Source organism: Prionailurus viverrinus, chromosome D2 (genome assembly GCF_022837055.1).
Source record: "Prionailurus viverrinus isolate Anna chromosome D2, UM_Priviv_1.0, whole genome shotgun sequence".
NCBI classification, from domain to species: domain Eukaryota; kingdom Metazoa; phylum Chordata; class Mammalia; order Carnivora; family Felidae; genus Prionailurus; species Prionailurus viverrinus.
In genome coordinates this window covers 61,858,045-61,877,944 of record NC_062571.1, presented here as the reverse complement: position 1 = coordinate 61,877,944, position 19,900 = coordinate 61,858,045, and the positions used below count along the sequence as shown (strand labels likewise).

General features: G+C 42.8%; 1 protein-coding gene across 3 annotated transcripts in view; it reads right to left on the bottom strand.

Annotated features, from left to right (window-relative positions):
• Window positions 1-19,900, bottom strand: part of CNNM2 (cyclin and CBS domain divalent metal cation transport mediator 2) — a 146,650-nt gene that overhangs the window by 36,056 nt on the left and 90,694 nt on the right. The window contains exon 2 of one of the 3 annotated variants that reach the window (XR_007145447.1): window positions 12,001-12,095. The exons of the other annotated variants lie outside the window; for them this stretch is intronic. The gene's annotated coding sequence lies outside the window, so the exon portion shown is untranslated. The remainder of the gene's footprint in view (window positions 1-12,000; window positions 12,096-19,900) is intronic. 3 annotated transcript variants of the gene reach the window in all.

The following is a 19,900-nucleotide window of genomic DNA, read 5'->3' as shown; positions in this document are numbered from 1 at the left end:
TCACCCAGGCTTCAAACTCTCAAACCGCTATGCCTCTCCTCTCCCTCATTTCTCCCCAGCCTTTTCCTCTTACTTTTCAGGGAAGAATCAATGTATCAAGTGCCCAAGACACACAGATCATTAAGTCTTTACAGGTAAGTACATGTGCAGAACCACTACCCAGGAGGACTAGCAGGGTCAAGGCAGAACAATGGTCCGAAGGGGGTGAATGAGGCAGGAGGTGGGGGAGAGGAGCCCTGAGCAGGGAATCAGGAACAGAAGGGGACAGAAGTGCCCCCATAGGATAAGCAGACTTCCGGTTCCAAGGCAGATGCAGGCCTGCCTGTGGCCCCCCTGGTAGGACCTCCTTTCCCCAACCCCTTCTCTTTGTTGACAGCAGATCCCAAAATAGAAATCGCCGTGATCCAGCAACGTGCCACCTCACGATCACCCCAGAACAAGTGAAGCGATGCTCCTGCTTTCGTCAGCCGCATCTGGAACACGGTAAAATACACACAAGAGATCAACTGAGAACAGAACTACCAAGGTCCCGTAAGATGTTAGAACTATGCCGCCCGAGGAGGAGATGAAGCGACCAGAGGCATTTAGCTAAAAGAGAAACCGTGAGCAGGGATGAGACTTGACAAAGCCTTCAAGTCCCTGAAATGGAAAGCCATCACCAGTGCCTGTGCCCCCCACCCGACAGCTTGTTACCTGCACTTCTACCTTGATCTACCCCAAAGTTAAATGTCTCCTGAGGATGTGGGGCTCAAACTCCCGGACTGTGAGATCACGACCTAAGCCAAGATCTAGAGTCAGATGTTTAATGGACTGAGTCACCCAGGTGCTCCAAGATCTTAACCTGCTTGACGGCAGGGACCTTGGCTTTACTCGTCTTTGGATTTCCCTCCTCCCACCTGCCAAGTCTAGCACACCCCCTGACAACCGCCTCTTCCTGCTCCTGCAAATCTAAGCCTCACTGGGCCTCAACGAACTCCTGTCATCCCGCTCCTGGGTATTCATTTCCCATCTCCTGCTGAGTGAAGGAGAAAAAGAGGTAGAGTAGGGTTCAAAGGCCCTCAGAACCTGGCCCCACAGCGCCCTCCTTCCGCCTCTGTCTCCATACTCCTCCTACGCTCTCACCAGCCAGCAGACGACTGGATTAAACCAAAGCCCCAAGGCTTCACTCCAACTCTTCCTCTGCTCAGAGGCTCTCCTCACGGTCCTAGATCCTTGCTGTCCCTGTCAACGCAGCCCCAGCTTCAACTCCTCTCCAAACGTCACCCTTCCCAGGAAGCCCTCCTTGGTACCCAAAAGCAGAAACTGTCTTTTCCATTTCTCAACTCCTGCACCATCATCTACATTTCTCCTAAGGGGCAGTCACTTGCTGCCTCATCGTAAGGGATGTGATCTTCTCTCCTGCCAGCTCCGAATGCTTACACCCCACTCCACCCAGCAGGTAGGAAGGAGCCTCTCCCAGAAGGGGTCGGCAATCACGGTACCCCAGCCCTTGCACTCACTGCCGTAACACAACTCTCTGGGGCTACCGTCCCCCCCGAGCCATGCCACAGTCCCCATCATCCCCAAGCTCATGTGCCTGCATCTCTAACCCACATTACTCTTAACAGTAGATACGTCCTATCCCCCCATTCATTTCCCACTCAATTCAACAACTCCAAAAAAATAAGTAGTGTGAATTATAAGCCACGTTACACAAACATAAAGCCATTTTCTCATATTTTTGGTTATTAAAATGTGGGTGACTTCTTATACGCGCCTCCTAGGTCTTCCACTGACTAATGCAGGGACAGACAGCATAGAACAGGAGACCAATGGCCACACTTGCTTAAGGAGAGCCAATACAGTTTCATTTAGGGAGCTATCACCTAGCTATTTCTGTACTATTTAAAACTATCTCGGAAACAACAAATTCATGTGCACGTTTTTTTTTTTAAGTACTTATTTTACCTTACCATCCCCACCAGAGCGAAATGCATTTTTTCCAATTGAATTTTCCCACCATAAAATACACCAGAAAAATGTGACACAGATCTTAAAATAGCCCTACATAAACAATACATGAGTATATATATAGCAGCACTTGCTGTATATAGAAATCACTGCTTTTAAGTGATGATAACTTTTGCTATTCTGGGAGACAAAAGCCCCCTTTTACCAAAAGTTTTACTACTTCCAAAAATTCCTGTGGCCGACCAGTAAGTGGCTGGCCGAAGTCTCTCTGGTGGGACAGCTCCTCCACTCCAGACATGTGGGGTCATCTCAGTCACCAACAACCTCACCCCCAGTTAGCTCATGTCTGCCGGGGGGTGGGGTGGGGGGGTGTCTACTGGGGCCGAACACAGAATCATGGTTTCCTAAAATATCTAATTTGGGGGGCTGGGGGTAGGGTTGTATTGGACACAGATAACATTTCCTAATAGGACCATTTCCTGGAGAGAGCTCTGAATTTATCTACTAACTCAGTAGCTTACAGAGCTTTCAGGGAATGGCCCACTCATCAGCCAACTCAGTAAAGAGGTTGCTACTCACTGAGGTCTTCAACCTCCCAAGAACTTTTTTTTTTTTTTTTTAAAGCAGAAGCAAAGCAAGCGCCTTCCCAGACGAGGAGTGCAGAGCCCTGGGTGCTGTGCAGAGAACCCCCAGGAGTCAGAGCACATGGGCCCGATGTACCAGGGCACGGCTCTGATGCTGTGCCTACAGCTAACCTCTCTATGTGCTGTCAATATCTGCTTCTTGACATTCAGAGTTTGGTTCCACCTTTCGTGTGTGTGTGTGTGTGTGTGTGTGTGTGTGTGTGTGTGTGTGTGTGTTTTAAGTAGGCTCTGCACCCAGCATAGAGCCCAAAGTGGGGCTTGAACTCACAGCCCTGAGACAGAGACCTGAGCTGAGAACAAAAGTCAGACGCTTAGCTGACTGGGCCACCAGGCACCCCTTCACCTTCCCATTCTTAACTGTACAGTTTTGCTCTATGTCCCTAAAACATCAGTATCTGAAAAACTTAAGTTGAAAATAGCTTTTAAGACAATTTTGAAGGTATTGTGCTTGTAGCCATTCCTACAGTATTATCACTAAATGTCACCTCTCCACAAAAATCTCTCATGCAGTAAGATCAGAAATAACATACATTGAGAAAATCCAATCCACATGGTTCTCAGATTTTGACAGCCGTATCGGTAGAGATGTGGGGAAGCTATGGTTGCTGTGAAGGACATGAACATTTATTTACATGTTATGAAAATCCTGAAATACACTGAAACCACAGACACCAGTCTGGTGAAATGCAGGCATACAAATATTCACTGAATGAGTAAATCCACAAATTTAGGTCCTTTGAACAGATTTTCTATGTTCAATCTATACATACGACTTCCTGGGTTAAAAAAATGGTATTTCATTCATTCTCAAACTACCACCTGCACATTTTTAGAGGTATCTTCTGGACTCAGATTTTGTCTGGCATTTTTTTTTTAAGTTTATTTATTTTGAGAGAGAGAGAAATCCCGAGCAGGCTCTGCACCGGCAGCACGAGTCCAACACAGGGCTCTAACTCACAGACTATGAGATCTTGACCTGGCCAAGACCAAGAGTAGGACACCTAACTTGCTGAGCCACCCAGGCATTCGTTTTGAAGTTGTAAACATATCTTCTCGTCATCACTGGAGAGATTGCATCTTTTTACAATATGCCCAATGATACTTCATCTAAGAATTTAACCTTGATATGTGGCAAATTTTTTTAAAGTTTACTTATTTCTTTTGAGAGAAAGAACACACATGGGAGGGACAGAGAGAGAAGGAGAGACAGAATCCCAAGCAGGTGCCACACTGTCAGTGCAGAGCCCGACGTGGGGCTTGAGCTCACAAACCATGAGATCATGACCTGAGCCAAAATCAAGAGTCAGATGCTTACCTGACTGAGCCACCGGGGTGCCCCCCAAAAAAACGTTTTTACATTCAACACTACACTCAACTGTCACCTACCATTTTCCCATGAGGCGAATGTTGTACCACTCATCAAATCTATGTTGAGTATATGTTTTATTCCCAGACAGGATTAAGTATATTTAGGTGTCTACCTCCTTAAGGAAACTTTTTTTTTAAAAAAAGATTAGAAAATGATCCTTTCTATTAGAAAAGGGTTATTTGTTTTATAAGATGGGTCATTGTTACATTAGAATTTTATTATGAGATCATATATTCATGTGAAGTTATAAGAACAGAAAGATCCCGTGTATTTTCACCCAGCTTTCGCCAATGGTAACATCTTGCAAAACTAGAACACATCACAACCAGGATATCGACACTGACCGAGTCATAGTACAGAACATTTCCATCCTCACAAGGATGTCTCATGTTGCCCCTTTCCAACCACACAGACTTTCCCTCGCACTCCCCTAAAGAGAGCATTTTAATAGCTTCTCCGGTGCAAGAAATGCTTAGTTTTCTACTGGCAGTGATACTTAAGCTTTAGTTTTATAAGTTTACACAAATATCAACTCACAAAGTGAATTAATAAGTAAACATTTTTCAGCCAACAAAAGCTTGTTTTACACACAACTTGTGGAAATTTAAGAGCTGGAGGGGGCCCTAATCCCGACAAGATTAGCTAAGCGAGGCTTTCCTGGTTGAGGCACAAAAGGAGGCAGTTATGAACTATGAAGGCTCAGATAGGATGGTTTTCCAAGAGCAGCAGACACACCGGCCTGGATTTAATAAGTGTCTGTAGAGCCACCTCTACACCAGTATCCTTTTCCAGGCAGCTCCTCGTTGGTTTCTCTCAATGTGATAGATTTTTGATGTGTCAACTTGGAGTGTAACAGTCCCCAGTAATTCAATTAAACACTAACCTAGGTGCTGCTGAGAAGGGATTTTGCAGCTATAATTAAAGGCCCCAGTGGGTTAACTTTCAGAGTGATTATCCTGGGTGGGCTTGACTTGATTAGCTAGAAGGCCTTAAAGGGGGAGGGGTTGTCCATCAACTGATGAATGGATAAAGAAATTGTGGTTTATATACACAATGGAATATTACATGGCAATGAGAAAAAATGAAATATGGCCTTTTGTAGCAACGTGGATGGAACTGGAGAGTGTGATGCTAAGTGAAATAAGCCATACAGAGAAAGACAGATACCATATGGTCTCACTCTTATGTGGATCCTGAGAAACTTAACAGGAACCCATGGGGGAGGGGAAGGAAAAAAAAAAAAAAAAAAGAGGTTAGAAAGGGAGAGAGCCAAAGCATAAGAGACTGTTAAAAACTGAGAACAAACTGAGGGTTGATGGGGGGTGGGAGGGAGGAGAGGGTGGGTGATGGGTATTGAGGAGGGCACCTTTTGGGATGAGCACTGGGTGTTGTATGGAAACCAATTTGTCAATAAATTTCAGAAAATAAATAAATAAATAAATAAATAAATAAATAAATAAATAAAAGGGGGAGGGGTGAAGACTTTCCGAGGGCGAGAAGAAGTGCTACCTGTTGAAAACAGCTGCAAACCATGCCTGGGTGTGATCTTCCCTACTGACTGTGGACTCTTAGCCTCCACAATTACAGAAGCCTGTTCCTTCTAACAAATCCCTTAACGAATATCTTGAGTGTGTATCTGTCCTCTACTTGTTCCGCTTGTTGGACAGACTCAGGATCCACACCACAAAGGGATTTAGAAAGCAGATACCAAAACAAAATTAGGATTAGATGAAGTTTGCTTTTCCCAAACCTGAGACAATGGATGATTGTCTACGAAGACAAACTAATATGTATGCTGTGCCAGTGAGGCATGCTCAGTGAACTTCCTGACAGAAACAGCAAGTCAAGTAACCTTTTGGAACAACAACAAAAAATTAACCTAGACTAAACTGTAGTTGTATCTACAAGGAGCCAAATCATTTCTTTCAATCCATCCAAATGGACTCTCCTATTAAAGACAGCCATCTGGTCCTCCCACCTAAGCTAGGATTCCAGGCCGAGAACAATGGATGGGCTTGTATTCCCATACCACCTCCCACTTGGTTCTCGCTCTTTTGCTGGTCTTCAGTTTTGCTGCCAGATGCTTTAGCCAGAAACCCAAAGTAAGGCAATTAATAGAAGATTCCAGCCATTCTGTGACTCGCTTAACGGCCCATCCAAAGGATTTGTGAGAAACTCTCGTGAACCAACAGAATAGAAACTGAAGAGTTTTTTCCATTATTCCTTTCTCCCAGAGTATTTAAAGACTTGGATTTTCCCATCTTTTGAGGAAATATTTTCTTATAAATAGTGCGGCATGCCGGGCATCTCCATTTCATCTTTTTTGGTGGTAACACTCACTGTACTCTCACTGGAATGTTTTCCTAGTAAATGATCAGCAGTGGAAAACATGGCTAAGACAAAAGATGGCTTTCAGGCGGAGATGATGGGAACCTTCTCATCTTTCCCAAGAGACAGGTAGTTCTTCTATACAACTGTGGTGTTTATTTTAGAACTAATGAGCCTATTTCTGACTTGTGGCCTTTGGCTGATGAGGACTGACTATACTAGTGAGAGAACAGTCCAACAGATTCAGAATAGTCCATCAAAACCAACAGGAGATTTCCAAAGGACAAAGATATTCTTGCTGCTAAGGCCAAATATGAGTTTTAATTTTATGGTTTTCTCTTCTGCTCCTTCCTTGCGTCTTACCTTTTTGGACCAATAATCATTTAGAACTCTGTTTTGTAGTCCAAAACTCTTGATGCCAATTCAGCTAGATTTCCTGGATGATTTCTACACACAACTAGACAAGATCAGTAACGATACCAAGCCATACATAAAAATACGATCCTCTTGTGATAGTCGTAGTGAACAAAAATCATCTAAGTTCTACACAAGCGCCAAAAACACTGCAGATCAAACCACACCATCCATTTGCTTTAGGGGCAAGCACTTTATTGTATTATTAAAAAAAATTTTTTTTAACGTTTACTTTTGAAACAGAGAGAGGGATAGAGTGTGAGTGGGTGAGGGACAGAGAGAGAGGGAGACACAGAATCTGAAGCAGGCCCCAGTATCTTTAGCTGTCAGCACAGAGCCCAATGTGGGGCTCGAAACCCCCAACCACGAGATCATGACCTGAGCCAAAGTCGGATGCTTCAACGATTGAGCTACCCAGGAACCCCTAGGAGCAGGCATTTTAAGGAAAGGGATGAGTAGGCATCCATTCTTTTTTCTTTCTTTCTTTTTTTTTTTAAGCATGCTTAAAGGGCAAGCTAAGGGCTGATTTTGTTAGAGAGACCTATCCCCTTTCTTACTCAAGTCTCCTTCTCACAAAGTTCTTCCTGAGGACCTCAAGTTGGAGTGAGGAAGTAAAACTGCTATTGTACTGTACAATTAATATAAGCTAATAATTACCTATTATGTAGTTAATCACCATGTGATAGGAGGGAAAAAGCTACAAGATCATCAAAAGTCACTGAGTCCTAAAGTTGAGGGAAAACAACATCATGCGGTTCAATTTCTTATCCAATGTATTAATCCTGCATGCAAATTTTATACAAATAACAAACTTGAAAAAAATTAGGCAGGCAAAAATATCCTGACGTTTTCCTTATTGTCCTGGCAGAAAACAAGTCCTAGCATTTTAGTCTTCATTTCCTATCCGTGACAAACTCCAGCACGTCGTTGTCATTTGAGAGAAGAAAAAAAGATGTAATCAGATGACTTTAACAAGAAACATTTTCTATTATAAATTCTTTCACAATTGCTTCTTCACACCTTCTCCATTATCTGTCTCTCCCCCAGTGTCTCTGAAAACTATGCTGGAGATAGAGATTGTTTTCAACAAGGAAAAAAAAAAAATCACCACCTAAATTTCACCAATAGAAGCCTGGTTAAAGAAATTCTAGTACATCCATACAATGGAACACGATGAGGCTATTAAAAAAAAAACAACAAAGTAGGTCTACATAAATTATTATGAAAAGTTATCCAAAATATATTAAGGGAAAAAAGCCTGGAATGTTGTCCACAGTATAATCCCATTTGCATAAACTGTACACATATAGAAAAATTCTGGCAAAAAAATAGGTAACCATGTTCACTGAAATATGTAGTAACATTACAAGTTTGTGTCTTACAGATAGTAATTCTGACAAAATCTATTTTTTTGTACAAAGTGAGGCAAAATCTTGTCCTATTCCTCAAAAAAGGAAAAAAAGAGATTTATACTTGCATATAGTACATTATTGTATACAATCCTAATGAGAGGATGTTTGACTAGGAATGAATGAGCACAGAATCCTCTGTCAACAGAATCCTCTTAAACATCACCTGACAATCCTCTGGGCTCTACTGCTTACTCCTTCCTCGGCACCCAGCTCCACACAGATGTGGACTGGCTTTCTGCTCGTGCCATCAGCGTAAGCAGGTACCACGTTGTGACAGGACTCACGATGCGGCTCAAAGTGCTGCTGGCTTCTGCCAGGGGACTTCCGAAATCTCTGCAGTTAGGCACATGCAATCCGGAACAGCGAAGAACCCATGCCCCTGGGAGGAAACTTCCTCCTTTTGTCCCGGAGCACAGTTCTAGGAGCATTTCATATGGCTTCTCAAAATGTCCTAGGTAGGCAACACCCGTTGCCTGTAGCCACAGCCAAAACACTATCATATCCTTGAATTTCTTTCCCTCCTTCCCATTTCACTTCCTTTGTCCTGAACACCTGTTCCCTGGGATCCCAATCCAAATAACCTTCCTGTACTCAAGCCTTTGTATCAGGCCAAAGTTCTGGCTAAAACATCATCAGATGAGTGGGAAAGTTTCTCTACCAACCAGTTTCTGGCTTCATACATCTCATTGTCTTTTATTTCCACGAGTCTGGTGGCCGGTGTGTTGGGACACATTTGTGTGCTGACACGACGAATGCTGGGCCTGCACGTTTGGGTCACAATGGGCAGGAGTATTTCTCCCTGCCTTTTCTACACTGGGTTGGCTAGCAGTAACTTAACACATAGAAGGGACTGCAGACCCTAACCAGATGTATGCCCAGCTCAACTTCCCCACAGCTGGACTCCAAAAAATGCCTGGGACCACTCTGACATCACCAGACAGGAGCGTGAGAGAGGGTAAATCAAAGAGGCAAGAGAACAATCCTGACCAATTGTAGTTAAAACATCTGGACTTTGCAAATTTTACTAAAACATATGATCATGTAAACCCATTTGCTAGAGCCCTTTGCGGCACCTATGCATGTGAAAAGCACTTAACCCTAAACTTCATTAGCTTTATGGTAAGTCTGCTTTCTACTACGTGGTAATCAGGTAATGGTAACCAAAGTAGATAACGCACAGACTGAAAACTCTCAAATCTATATACCACCACCACCCTCCAGTCCAGTCTTCTCTCCTCAACTTCAGATATAAAAAATATCCCAACTGGGGGTGCCTGGGTGGCTCAGTTGGCTAAGGGTCCGACTCCTGGTTTCGGCTCAGGTCATGATCTTGTGGATTGTGAGTTTGAGCCCCGTGTGGTGCTCCAAGGCTGGCAGCACGGAACCTGCTTGGGATTCTCTCTCTCCCTCTCTCTCTCTGCCCCTCCCCAACTCGTGTTGTCTGCCTCTCTCTCAAAAAAAATAAATAAATGAAAACTTTATAAGAGGTCCCAACAGCCTACTTCATTCTCTTCACTTGTCCTACGAACATCTCAAGTTCAACACATCCAAAACATCCAATCTGTTCCTCCACTTCCATTCCTCTTGCCGACTAATGGCACCAGTATCTATCAAATGTGAAATCGAGGCAGTCATCTTAGATTCCTCCTTTTCCTCTAGGTCCACCCTGCTAGGACAGATTGGTTGCCAAACACTGTGCTAAATTCTAAATTTAAGACTGTCTCCTAAATACCTATTGAATCTCTCCAATTATCTCCAACCCCATTACCAGCTCACTAATTACAGGTCCTCACTATTTCTCTTCTGAACTGCAACAACCTTCCAACATCTCATCGTAAAAAGCGAATCTCAACAGGTTATTTTCCTGCTTACGATTCTTTTTTTTTTTTTTTTTTTTTAACGTTTATTTATTTTTGGGACAGAGAGAGACAGAGCATGAAAGGGGTAGGGTCAGAGAGAGGGAGACACAGAATCTGAAACAGGCTCCAGGCTCTGAGCTGTCAGCACAGAGCCCGACGCGGGGCTCGAACTCACGGACCGTGAGATCATGACCTGAGGTGAAGTCGGCCGCTTAACCGACTGAGCCACCCAGGCGCCCCCCTGCTTACGATTCTTAAGCGGCTGCCCATTACATTTAGGACAGTTTAAATGCTTCAGAATGGCCTGCAACACCCTTCATGACAGGATTCCCAGCCCTTTCTCCAGCCCCATCTCCTACATCTTTTCTCATTCCGCACCACAGCACAGCATCTGCCATGTTCCAAACCAGATGCGCAGTTTCACAGTTTCCTCTGCCAAGAACACCTTCTTCTTCCCTTGGCTCCTTGCCTATTACTCTTCCTCTGAGACACAATTCAAGTATCTTCTCATCCTGGAAGTCTTCCTAGCCTTGCCTATGCCAGCTGGGTTTGGTTGTCCTGTATCTGTTTCCATAGAACCTTCGCTAGCTCCATCAACGCATCGATTATCCTGTCTCATAATTCTCCTCTGCGACACTGTGAGATTCTTGAAGGCAAGAGTTCTCTTTTATATCGAAAGCCTCAGAAACTAGCTAAGCACAGTGTCTGGTATACAATACTTTCAATAAATGCTAAAAAAAAAAAATAGCTCAAATTAATCATAAGAAAGTGGGAAAGCAGATGAAGACCAGGAAAAAATGGTATTGCCTTTGCAAGCTCTTGTCATAGATTGTTTTTCTTCCTAGGGCACAATGAAGTAAATGAGGCCAGTGACCGCTGGTCAACTGTAATTTTAGCAACCATTTCCCAGAAGAGTGACCAATTGTTGTTACCTAATCTAAGGCCTTGTACATAAAAGACTCTCATTTCCCATTTAATTTAATTGAACAGATTTTATTATTTTAACTCCTATTGGCACCAAGTCCTAGAAAAGTTACAACACAGTTTATCCCCAGATGAAGCCAGCTTGAAAAGCAAGTAGTAATCAAACCCTATTCTCCTTCCTGTTGAGTCTGAGAATATCTTCAAAGAATTTTCATTGTCTTCTTAAACATACGACACGAATTCAGCCTGGAAACCAAGACTCATTCAAATAGGATAGCTCATCAGGTTAAAAAAGATATATATGCATTTAGCTTACTGAATGAATGAATGTTCCAAAGATCTCAACATTCAATTTTTCATGTAAAGATCTTTAAAAAGAGAACATCCTTCTAAGCGATCTGCCTCTCGATAAAAATGTTAACATACATGCCTTACGCTTTCTGGGAGAAGATGCTACAACCACCTAGTAAGAACATCACCTTGGTTCCTAACATAACATTCAGAATATCTAGGTCACCCTTGGCCACCGATCCTCACAGTAAGAGTCACAGGTTTTATAGTTCAAGTATGTATGAGGGGACCCCAGAGAATATGGTCAGTGTTTAAAGGGCTTAAAATTACAACTAGATCTGGGTTTGGATCCTTTGGTTCTGGTGTAACTAATCGCCTGTAAGATAGAGATAAATCTTAAGTTTACTGTGAAAATTGAATGGTAAAAATTTAGAATTTAACACCATACTTGGCACATAGTAAGTACTCAAAAAATGATGATGACTATGTTACTAATGAATTTTCTCCTGGTTCTGAAAGTTAAAAATTATCTCAAATGTACATGTTTAATACCTTTTAATATATGTAGAAACAGGACCCGGGGATCATTGGGATTACTCAGCTACAAGTAGCTTTTAAAATACAGGTTATAGGCTTCTATCAAAGAAAGTAACTTATATTACCTGAGCATTCAATCCTACGCAGGTTTGTTTTGTCTTAAAGTTCTTCAATGTAGTAACTCTACCCATTGTTCACTCTTTCTCGAAACCGAGATTTTGCAGCTAGGTGGATCACATGGGTTACGGAGGTTGTCCTCCCTCCCCTCTCACCTCTAGAAGTAGTTGCTCCCGCTTACTGGATGAGGCAGTGGGGAGGGCGGCCCATGAAGGAAGCTTGTACAGCCACTGCCTTTGTCATATTTCCTCTGTGAAGAAACAGAAGACTTCAGTTCCTGGGATTGGTTAAACTCTAGGTTAGAGAACTAAGGAACTACTTTGTATTTTACTCGGAGTCTCCTCTCGCTCTGTGCATAGGACCACTGCAGCAAAACCGTCGCGCACTTTTTGCATCTTTGTCAGGAAACTGGAATGATAATAAACACAGGTGGCTTGCAATACACAATAAAGTCAAAGAAGCTGGCACAGAGCAGAGAAAGGCTCAGAGACTGAGGGAATGAGAAGCGGAAACACCAACGAAAGACCAAGTTATATGCAACGACCACACCAACCCTGACATTTGCAAAGATAATGCCAAGATTACGATGTTTAAGATCTGAATTCACTTGCGGTCCCCTCTGGTGCAGGTCATGGATTCGTTCATCAAATATTGTTACTGAGCACTCATTATATGCTAGGCACCGTACTGAGCACTAGGGATTAAAACAAAATCACACATACAAATAAGACGTTACGGTCAAGGAACCGGAAATCAGGTGGGGAAGACAAGGCAAGTACAATTCCAATATGGTAGACTCTCCCTTAAGCTGACCTCTGTGTAACAACTTGCTGATGAATGGACACACTCCATTCTCCCTGTGAAACACACGGACCAAGGACTCCAGCACACTGAATGCTTTTAGGTTACCATCTAGTACTCTACCTCCTCTGCTCCCATAGATTAAGAAGAAGGTCTACTAAGAATTGGGTATTTTTGTTCCCAAACCTATTTATGATATCTGTACTTGATGCCACACCTATGTAACTTAAAAATTATAGAAACTGATGACAATAAAGAGTTGTTTCTATGGCAACTATGACCAACTGTGAACATGAGGAATACTCTATGAAGATTCTGCACTAGGATGGCTGCAAAAATGCTTTTTATCGTTTGTCTACTGAAAAAAAGAAAACTGAAGTTTAGAGAAGATTTAAAGAAGTTAGGGAAGATAAATTATAGATGAGCTTCATACGTTATCACAGGAAACACCAATCAGTGAACCCATGCTCAAAAGAAAATGCCCTGGATCTGTATCAGAAAAACAGCAATACTATTTTCCAATGCCTGCTGCAATAAATTAACTCAGGCAAAGAACAGTAATGGCTGCTCAAACCATTTAGGGAAAGGTTGATGGAGAACAGAAGATTCACGTGGTGCCAAAGCACTGCTCTGAGGATTACTGCTAATCCCAAAGGGGAGAACCTAGGTTTACAATGGAGACCACGGGCAGTGATCAAATTTAACATCATTAACAGTGGAAAATCAGACTTCATGTGCTACCTGATGTGATACGCTCTGAAGTACATTTCATCCTCTATGAAGTATTCCTGCCAAAAGTACTTAATCAAAAATTCGAATCCCATTTCCGGTGTAGAGGAAATACAGGATAGAGGGATGAAATGCTATCATGAGGAAACAATCATAGAAACTCAAACTGTAGGACACGACCAAAGAACTAGACTGCTTTCTTTAAAAAGTCAATGTCGTCATTCATTTTGTTTGGTGTTATTTGAATAAACAATTTGGTGACGTAGGAAAATATCTCTTTTAGAGTTACCAGGCGGTCAAACAACAGGATGTCTTGAATTTGTTTTTAAAATACTATAGCAAAGAAAAAAGATTAATGAAGCTTATGTGGCAAAATCTTGACAGTTACCAAATTGGTGTTGGCTATGCTGTGGTTCATTGCCTATTTTCTCTACTTTTGTGTATGTTTGTAACTTACACAAAATGGCAAACAGCCAATATCATGAGAAAACTAGTCAGAGGGAGAGGGTTTTTCTAGCTTAGAAGAGAAAAAAGAACCACCAAACCCAATACACAAATCTTGATTGAATCCTTGTCAGAAAAAAACTTTGTCAGCTTTTTGAAAACTGACCATTGGAAAACTACGAATATGGACTAGATAGAAAAATGACTTTGGACAACTACAAACTTCTTTGTGATGATGGAATTAGGATTATGCAGGACAAGTACGCTGAACGTTTCAGAGGGAAGTGCCGTGATGTCTGCAATTTACCTTGAAATGGTTCAGGAAAAAAAAAAAAACACAACATTAAGAACTATCAAATCTAGGAATTAGGTATATGAATATTCATTATACTAGCTTTTCGACTTTTTTGCATTTTTGAACATCTTCATAATCAAAAGTTTTAAACAGTTTGTCACATGACTGCAAGTGTTTTTGAAATCGTGTATTTAAGGTCTATCTATGTGGTTTTTAAAGATTCCATCCTTCAGTTACCTTTAGTTGGCTCATTAAACAACAGAGTTAAGAGGGGGAGGGGATCCGGTGGTGTGTTGATAAATGTTTAACAACTAGTTCTCTGGAAAAAACAGCTCTGATTTGTAGCATTTGCCAGTTACCATGGTGTAAATATTCCTACTACGACTGAGTCCAAGTTACTACCAGAATGTCACTGAACACAGAGTTGGAAAGAGAATACAATCAGTCTTTCAAGCTGATAGGAGCCAGTTCCAACACATCACTGGATCCAGATCATAACAGAGGGACGTTTCCGCTGTAACGGGAGAGAAAAAGATGGTCTGCAAAAAACAAAGAAGCAGAGTTTAAATCGGCTGACAAGGATGAGGCAGGAAGAGGTTTGAGCACAGAAGACAAAGTACGACAGCACCTTCCTCAAAGGATTGGTATGAAGATGAAACAAATTCTATATAAAATATTCAGCACAATGCTTGGCATACAATAGTGACTTACGAAGAACCTCCTGTCATTATTTCCTAACCTGATCCATCATCTAAAAGGTCATTTCCTCTTTTAAGAAATCATACCATGGGGGCGCCTGAGTGGCTCAGTGGGTTAAAGCGTCCAACTTTTGGTTTCAGCTCAGGTCATGATCTCCCAGTTTGTGAGTTCGAGCCCCACATCGGGCTCTGCATTGACAGTGTGGAGCCTGCTTGGGATTCTCTCTCTCTCTCTCTCTCTCACTTTCTCTCTCTCCCCTCCCTTCTCTCTCCTTCCCTGGCCTCTCTTTCTCTCTCTCTCAAAATATATAATAAACTGTAAGAAGAAAAAAAAAAGTCACACCATGATTGCCTCTAGAAAGGGGGAACTGAATGGCTAGGCAACTTGCAGACAGGGGTGGGAGGGGACCACTTCAGTTTTGAGCCTTTTAAGTTTTTAAGAATGTGAACATATTACTTATTCAAAATATAAATGAAATTAAAAGGTCTCAATTTTAGGACACGAGTCTCAGAAAGTACTCTGCTTTTCTTACTTTAAGCCACTACCTGGACATGTGCACAGTCAGGCATTCTTCCCTGTCACTCCTCACAGAAAAATTTCCCAGCCCCTCCCACAAACCCAGTAAGAAAGGTTCCAACTCAGCCCGCCCGCCTGGCTGGCAACCCAGCTCGGTCTCACAAGCCCGCATGTGCAGAAGTCACAAGCTTGGCGGCCTCAGTACCCACGACAAAACTCACAGGAAGGCTTCAATCACCCACAATGCCACATTTCACTTGAAATACATTCACTCAACAAATCTTTACCGAGTGCCCATATAATGTGGGCCAAGGAACACAGAGATGAGTGGATCATTCCAACCTCGAGGAGTTCTAATTGGGCCTTGGAAAGTCTCCTTTACTGGGAATTTACCTTAGGCAATGATCTTTAGGCTGAAATTACTACTAGGATATGGATGTGTTATACACACACACACTAACACATATGTACATATAAACAATGGAAGCGATTCTTAAAGGAACTGATGTCTTCTGTAAATCTGCTGGAAAACACATTTTGTTAAATGAATCCTGTTTTGAAGCCATCAATTAGGGGTGTATTCTTCTGGGGAAAAAAAGTGTCTAGGAAAAGGAGAACATTAACATGATTCTTGGAGGTTCAACGGTGTTAAGTCCAACCCCTCACAGGACTCCACGCATCCCTTAGCAGGAGTTAAGGGAGAATGGTAACCCTCACAGTAGGACAATCCCCCTGCAGACCTCCTCCATCATCAAGGTCAAGTGGGAACTCCAGAACTCTGAGTGTTTTGGCAAGATGCTCCCTCTTTCTGCCCCTTTTTGCCCCTGTGCCCTTTCTGCACAACCGTCTGCCTGGAAACCAGCAGGACTAATTCCATCATGTCCTTTATGCCAGTCACCACAGGAAGCCCAGGACTCGAAGGCCATCCCTCATTTTTCACCAGCCTTGAGCGGCTTCCTCACACAGATACATCTCATACTCTACCGAAGACTCGGAACAAACACTGGCAGATCTCTGGAGCTCTCTCTCTTCTCCAATATTCTATGAATTCCTATCTCTTTGATCTCCCTAAACTCTCAACTCTGTCTCCAACTCAAGGAGACTGCCAGGCTCTGTTTAGGTTGCCCCTCCTTTTAGTAGGACCTCCAGGTAATAAGCCGGGGTAATCACAGGGCTCACCTTCTCTCAGGGATCATTTTCCTTCATTGCCCATTGTCCAACATCTGAAAATGGTTACTTCAATATACCTGCTACAGATTTCTGCTTGTTTAGGGATGGAGGGTATATCTCATCCCCACTACTCAATTTCACAGGCACAAATGGAAGTCTCTCTTCCAACATTCTTATTGTCCACTGTTCTTATAGTCACTTTCTTCCATGGCTACTCCCTTGAACTCAACATTCACAATTACTACAACCCTGCCATTATCTCAATTCCAAACATCTACTGTCCAACCACCACCTCCTATCTTTTTAGATCATTCCTGTTAGCATCCCCAATTCCAAAAATCCTTTGCCTCACTTCTAATCCCTTGTGCCTACCACCCTCATGCCCACTTTCCCCACCCGATCTAGCTTTAGTTCATTCTATTGTCAGTCATTTTAATTAGACCCTAAACTCCCAGGTCCCTCTCACTCCCCCTTATTTATTTGGCTAACCCACAACCCATGTTAAATTCAACTAAGAAATAGTTTTTATTTTATATTTTTATCTTGTTTATTGTCTTCTGTAAGTTCCATAAAAGCAGGGACTCTCATCCACTTTGTTTATTGCTGTGTTCTCACAGCTGAAAAACAGTTCCCAAGACATAGAAGATACATATTAAATATTTCTTGGTTTAAATAAAATCCAATGCTCAAAGTATTCAGGGGCACCTGGGTGGCTCAGTTGGTTAAGCGGCTGACTTCAGCTCAGGTTAGGATCGCACAGTTCGTGAGTTCGAGCTGTGCATCAGGCTCTCTGCTGTCAGCACAGAGCCCACTTTGGATCCTCTGGACCCCTCTCTGCTCCTCCCCTGCTCTCTCTCTCTCTCAAAATAAACATTAAAGAAAACTGTAACCAAAAGTAAGTATTCAAATGAGAATACTAAAATGAAATGTATCATCTTACCTAAAAAACCAAATTGCTTGTTGTTGTGGAAGAGGTGATCATTAAAACAGAGACCTGGAGGGGCGCCTGGGTGGCTCAGTCGGTTAAGCGTCTGACTTTGGCTCAGGTCATGATCTCACAGTTGGTGGGTCCAAGCCCCACGTCAGGCTCTGTGCTGGGTGTGGAGCCTGCTTGAGATTCTCTCTCTCCACACCGCGCCCCTCCCCCCCGCCTCGTCTCACGTGCTTGCCTTCCCCGCTCTCACTCTCTCCCCAAGTAAACACACTTAAAAAAAGAGCCCTGGAATATGTATATACTTCCATCCTTATCTTTTTTTTTTTTTTTTTTCCAACGTTTATTTTTGGGACAGAGAGAGACAGAGCATGAACAGGGGAGGGGCAGAGAGAGAGGGAGACACAGAATCGGAAACAGGCTCCAGGCTCTGAGCCATCAGCCCAGAGCCCGACGCGGGGCTCGAACTCACGGACCGTGAGATCGTGACCTGGCTGAAGTCGGACGCTTAACCGACTGCGCCACCCAGGCGCCCCCATCCTTATCTTTTTAACCTCCCTTTAATGTTTTCGTTTTTAAGTGTTATACACAGTTTCCACAAGATGGCAAACTAGGATGAGCTTCCAACTCAATTGTAGAGATTCCAGAGACAGGTTATCGAAACATAAAAGCAGTGAGAAAAACATTAGGCAACAGAGGGCTGCCAGATTTCAGCTGGGAGGAGAGGCCCATGCTTGCCCAGAGCAGGTGCCACGGAGAAGCCCGGGTAGGGGAGCAGTTTCTTTAGGGGTGTTGCTTTCTCTAGATCGCCCCCACTGCTCACTGCTCACCACTGCTCAGTACTACAGTGGTACGCTCGAGTGGGCCGGGCTGGGGAGCAGTTAAATAATAGGTACAAACCATTGCAAAGCCCCAAGTACACCTTCCACTCCCTACTCACCTTCACAGCCAAGGTGGGGTGACGGCTATCGTCAGAGAAACTTCTCAGAGGCAACAAGCCAGGGATGTCCAGGGATGTGTCAACAGAGCAGATGGCGAATGCCCCAGAAAAAAAAAAGAACTCCTAGGCAAATAGATGAATTTGCCCTGGGGGCACAACTGCTAGAGAGAAAAACAAAATCAAACCATCCATATCAGCCCAAACGCAAGTTGATGGATCAGTATGGAAGAGAGTAGATTAGTAAAGAGCTTCAAAGATGGACTCCGTACCTGGAAACATGTAGCAAGAACAAGTAGTGTGACAGTAAGAGCCAAGGAGAGTTAACAGCATGTGAATTCTAAGAGCTGAGATTCAAGAACCCAACAGCTAGGCTACACAGCACAAGACTCGGTTAAGAAACTCTCCTAGAAGACACCAGAAAGGGATAAAAAGAGGGAGCACTCAAGAAACATTAACCGGTAGAGGACTGCAGGGGAAGCGTCACCATCTCTGTGTAATAGGAGGCCCGGGTGTGGGGGACATGAAGAGAGATATATCTAACGACCTAATAATTGAGAACTCCCGGATTTAGAAAGAGATGCAGGGCTTTGGATTGAAAGGATTCAAAAAGGAAACAGAAAAGCAGGGGCGGGTGGAAGGTGGGTTTCACAACTAGTTACAGTGTAATGAAATGAAAAGTAACAAAAAAGAAAGAAAAATTCCAAGAGTTTATATAGAGAGAAAAAGTCAATCGTGTATAAAGGGGAACCAAGAATCAGACCGACTCCAGATTCCTCAAAAGCAACGCTGGTTCTAAGAAATTGAGGGGTATTTTCAAAGGTATGAGGGTGGGGGCTGGTGTGAGGGGGAAGAACGTCGAAACTGAAAATTTATACTTAAATTACCATTTAAGTACAAGGGTAAAATAAATCTGTTTCAAGCATACAAGGCCTCAGAAGATTTATCACACAAAGGCTTTCTTAGAAGTATTCTAAAAAGAAGAAATACCTATTCTGGAATACCAGTTTACCACTAAGGTACAAAACAAAAAAAGTAAATCCATAGTAATTCCAGAACTAAAATTACTTAGAAATCAAAGCACTTTTGTTGGGTGATGGGGCACAGTGGGGAGGGGGTTGTAGAAAGAAAGGGGAGAACATCTAAGATACCTGTCTTTTCTGAAGTATGTTGAGGGCAATACATACATTTAATGGTTTAAAATAGGAAAAAGGTTTTCAATAGGAAAAACAAACACAAGTATGTATATTAATCAAATTAGGAGTTAAGGACAGCTATCAAAAGAATAAGAGTAGAATGTACAACTTTCAAACCAAGGAAATACTGGATTTATCCAATAATGGGGGGGAAAAAAGCAAAAATAAACCGAAAACTTGAAATAAAATGGATTAAAAAGCCAAAATATAGACCCATTTTAGGGGTACCTCGGTGGCTCACTCGGTTAAACATCCGACTCTTAATGTCAGCTCAGGTCGTAATCTCATACCCTGTGATTTCACTCACATGTGGACTTTAAGAAACAAGCAAAGGGGG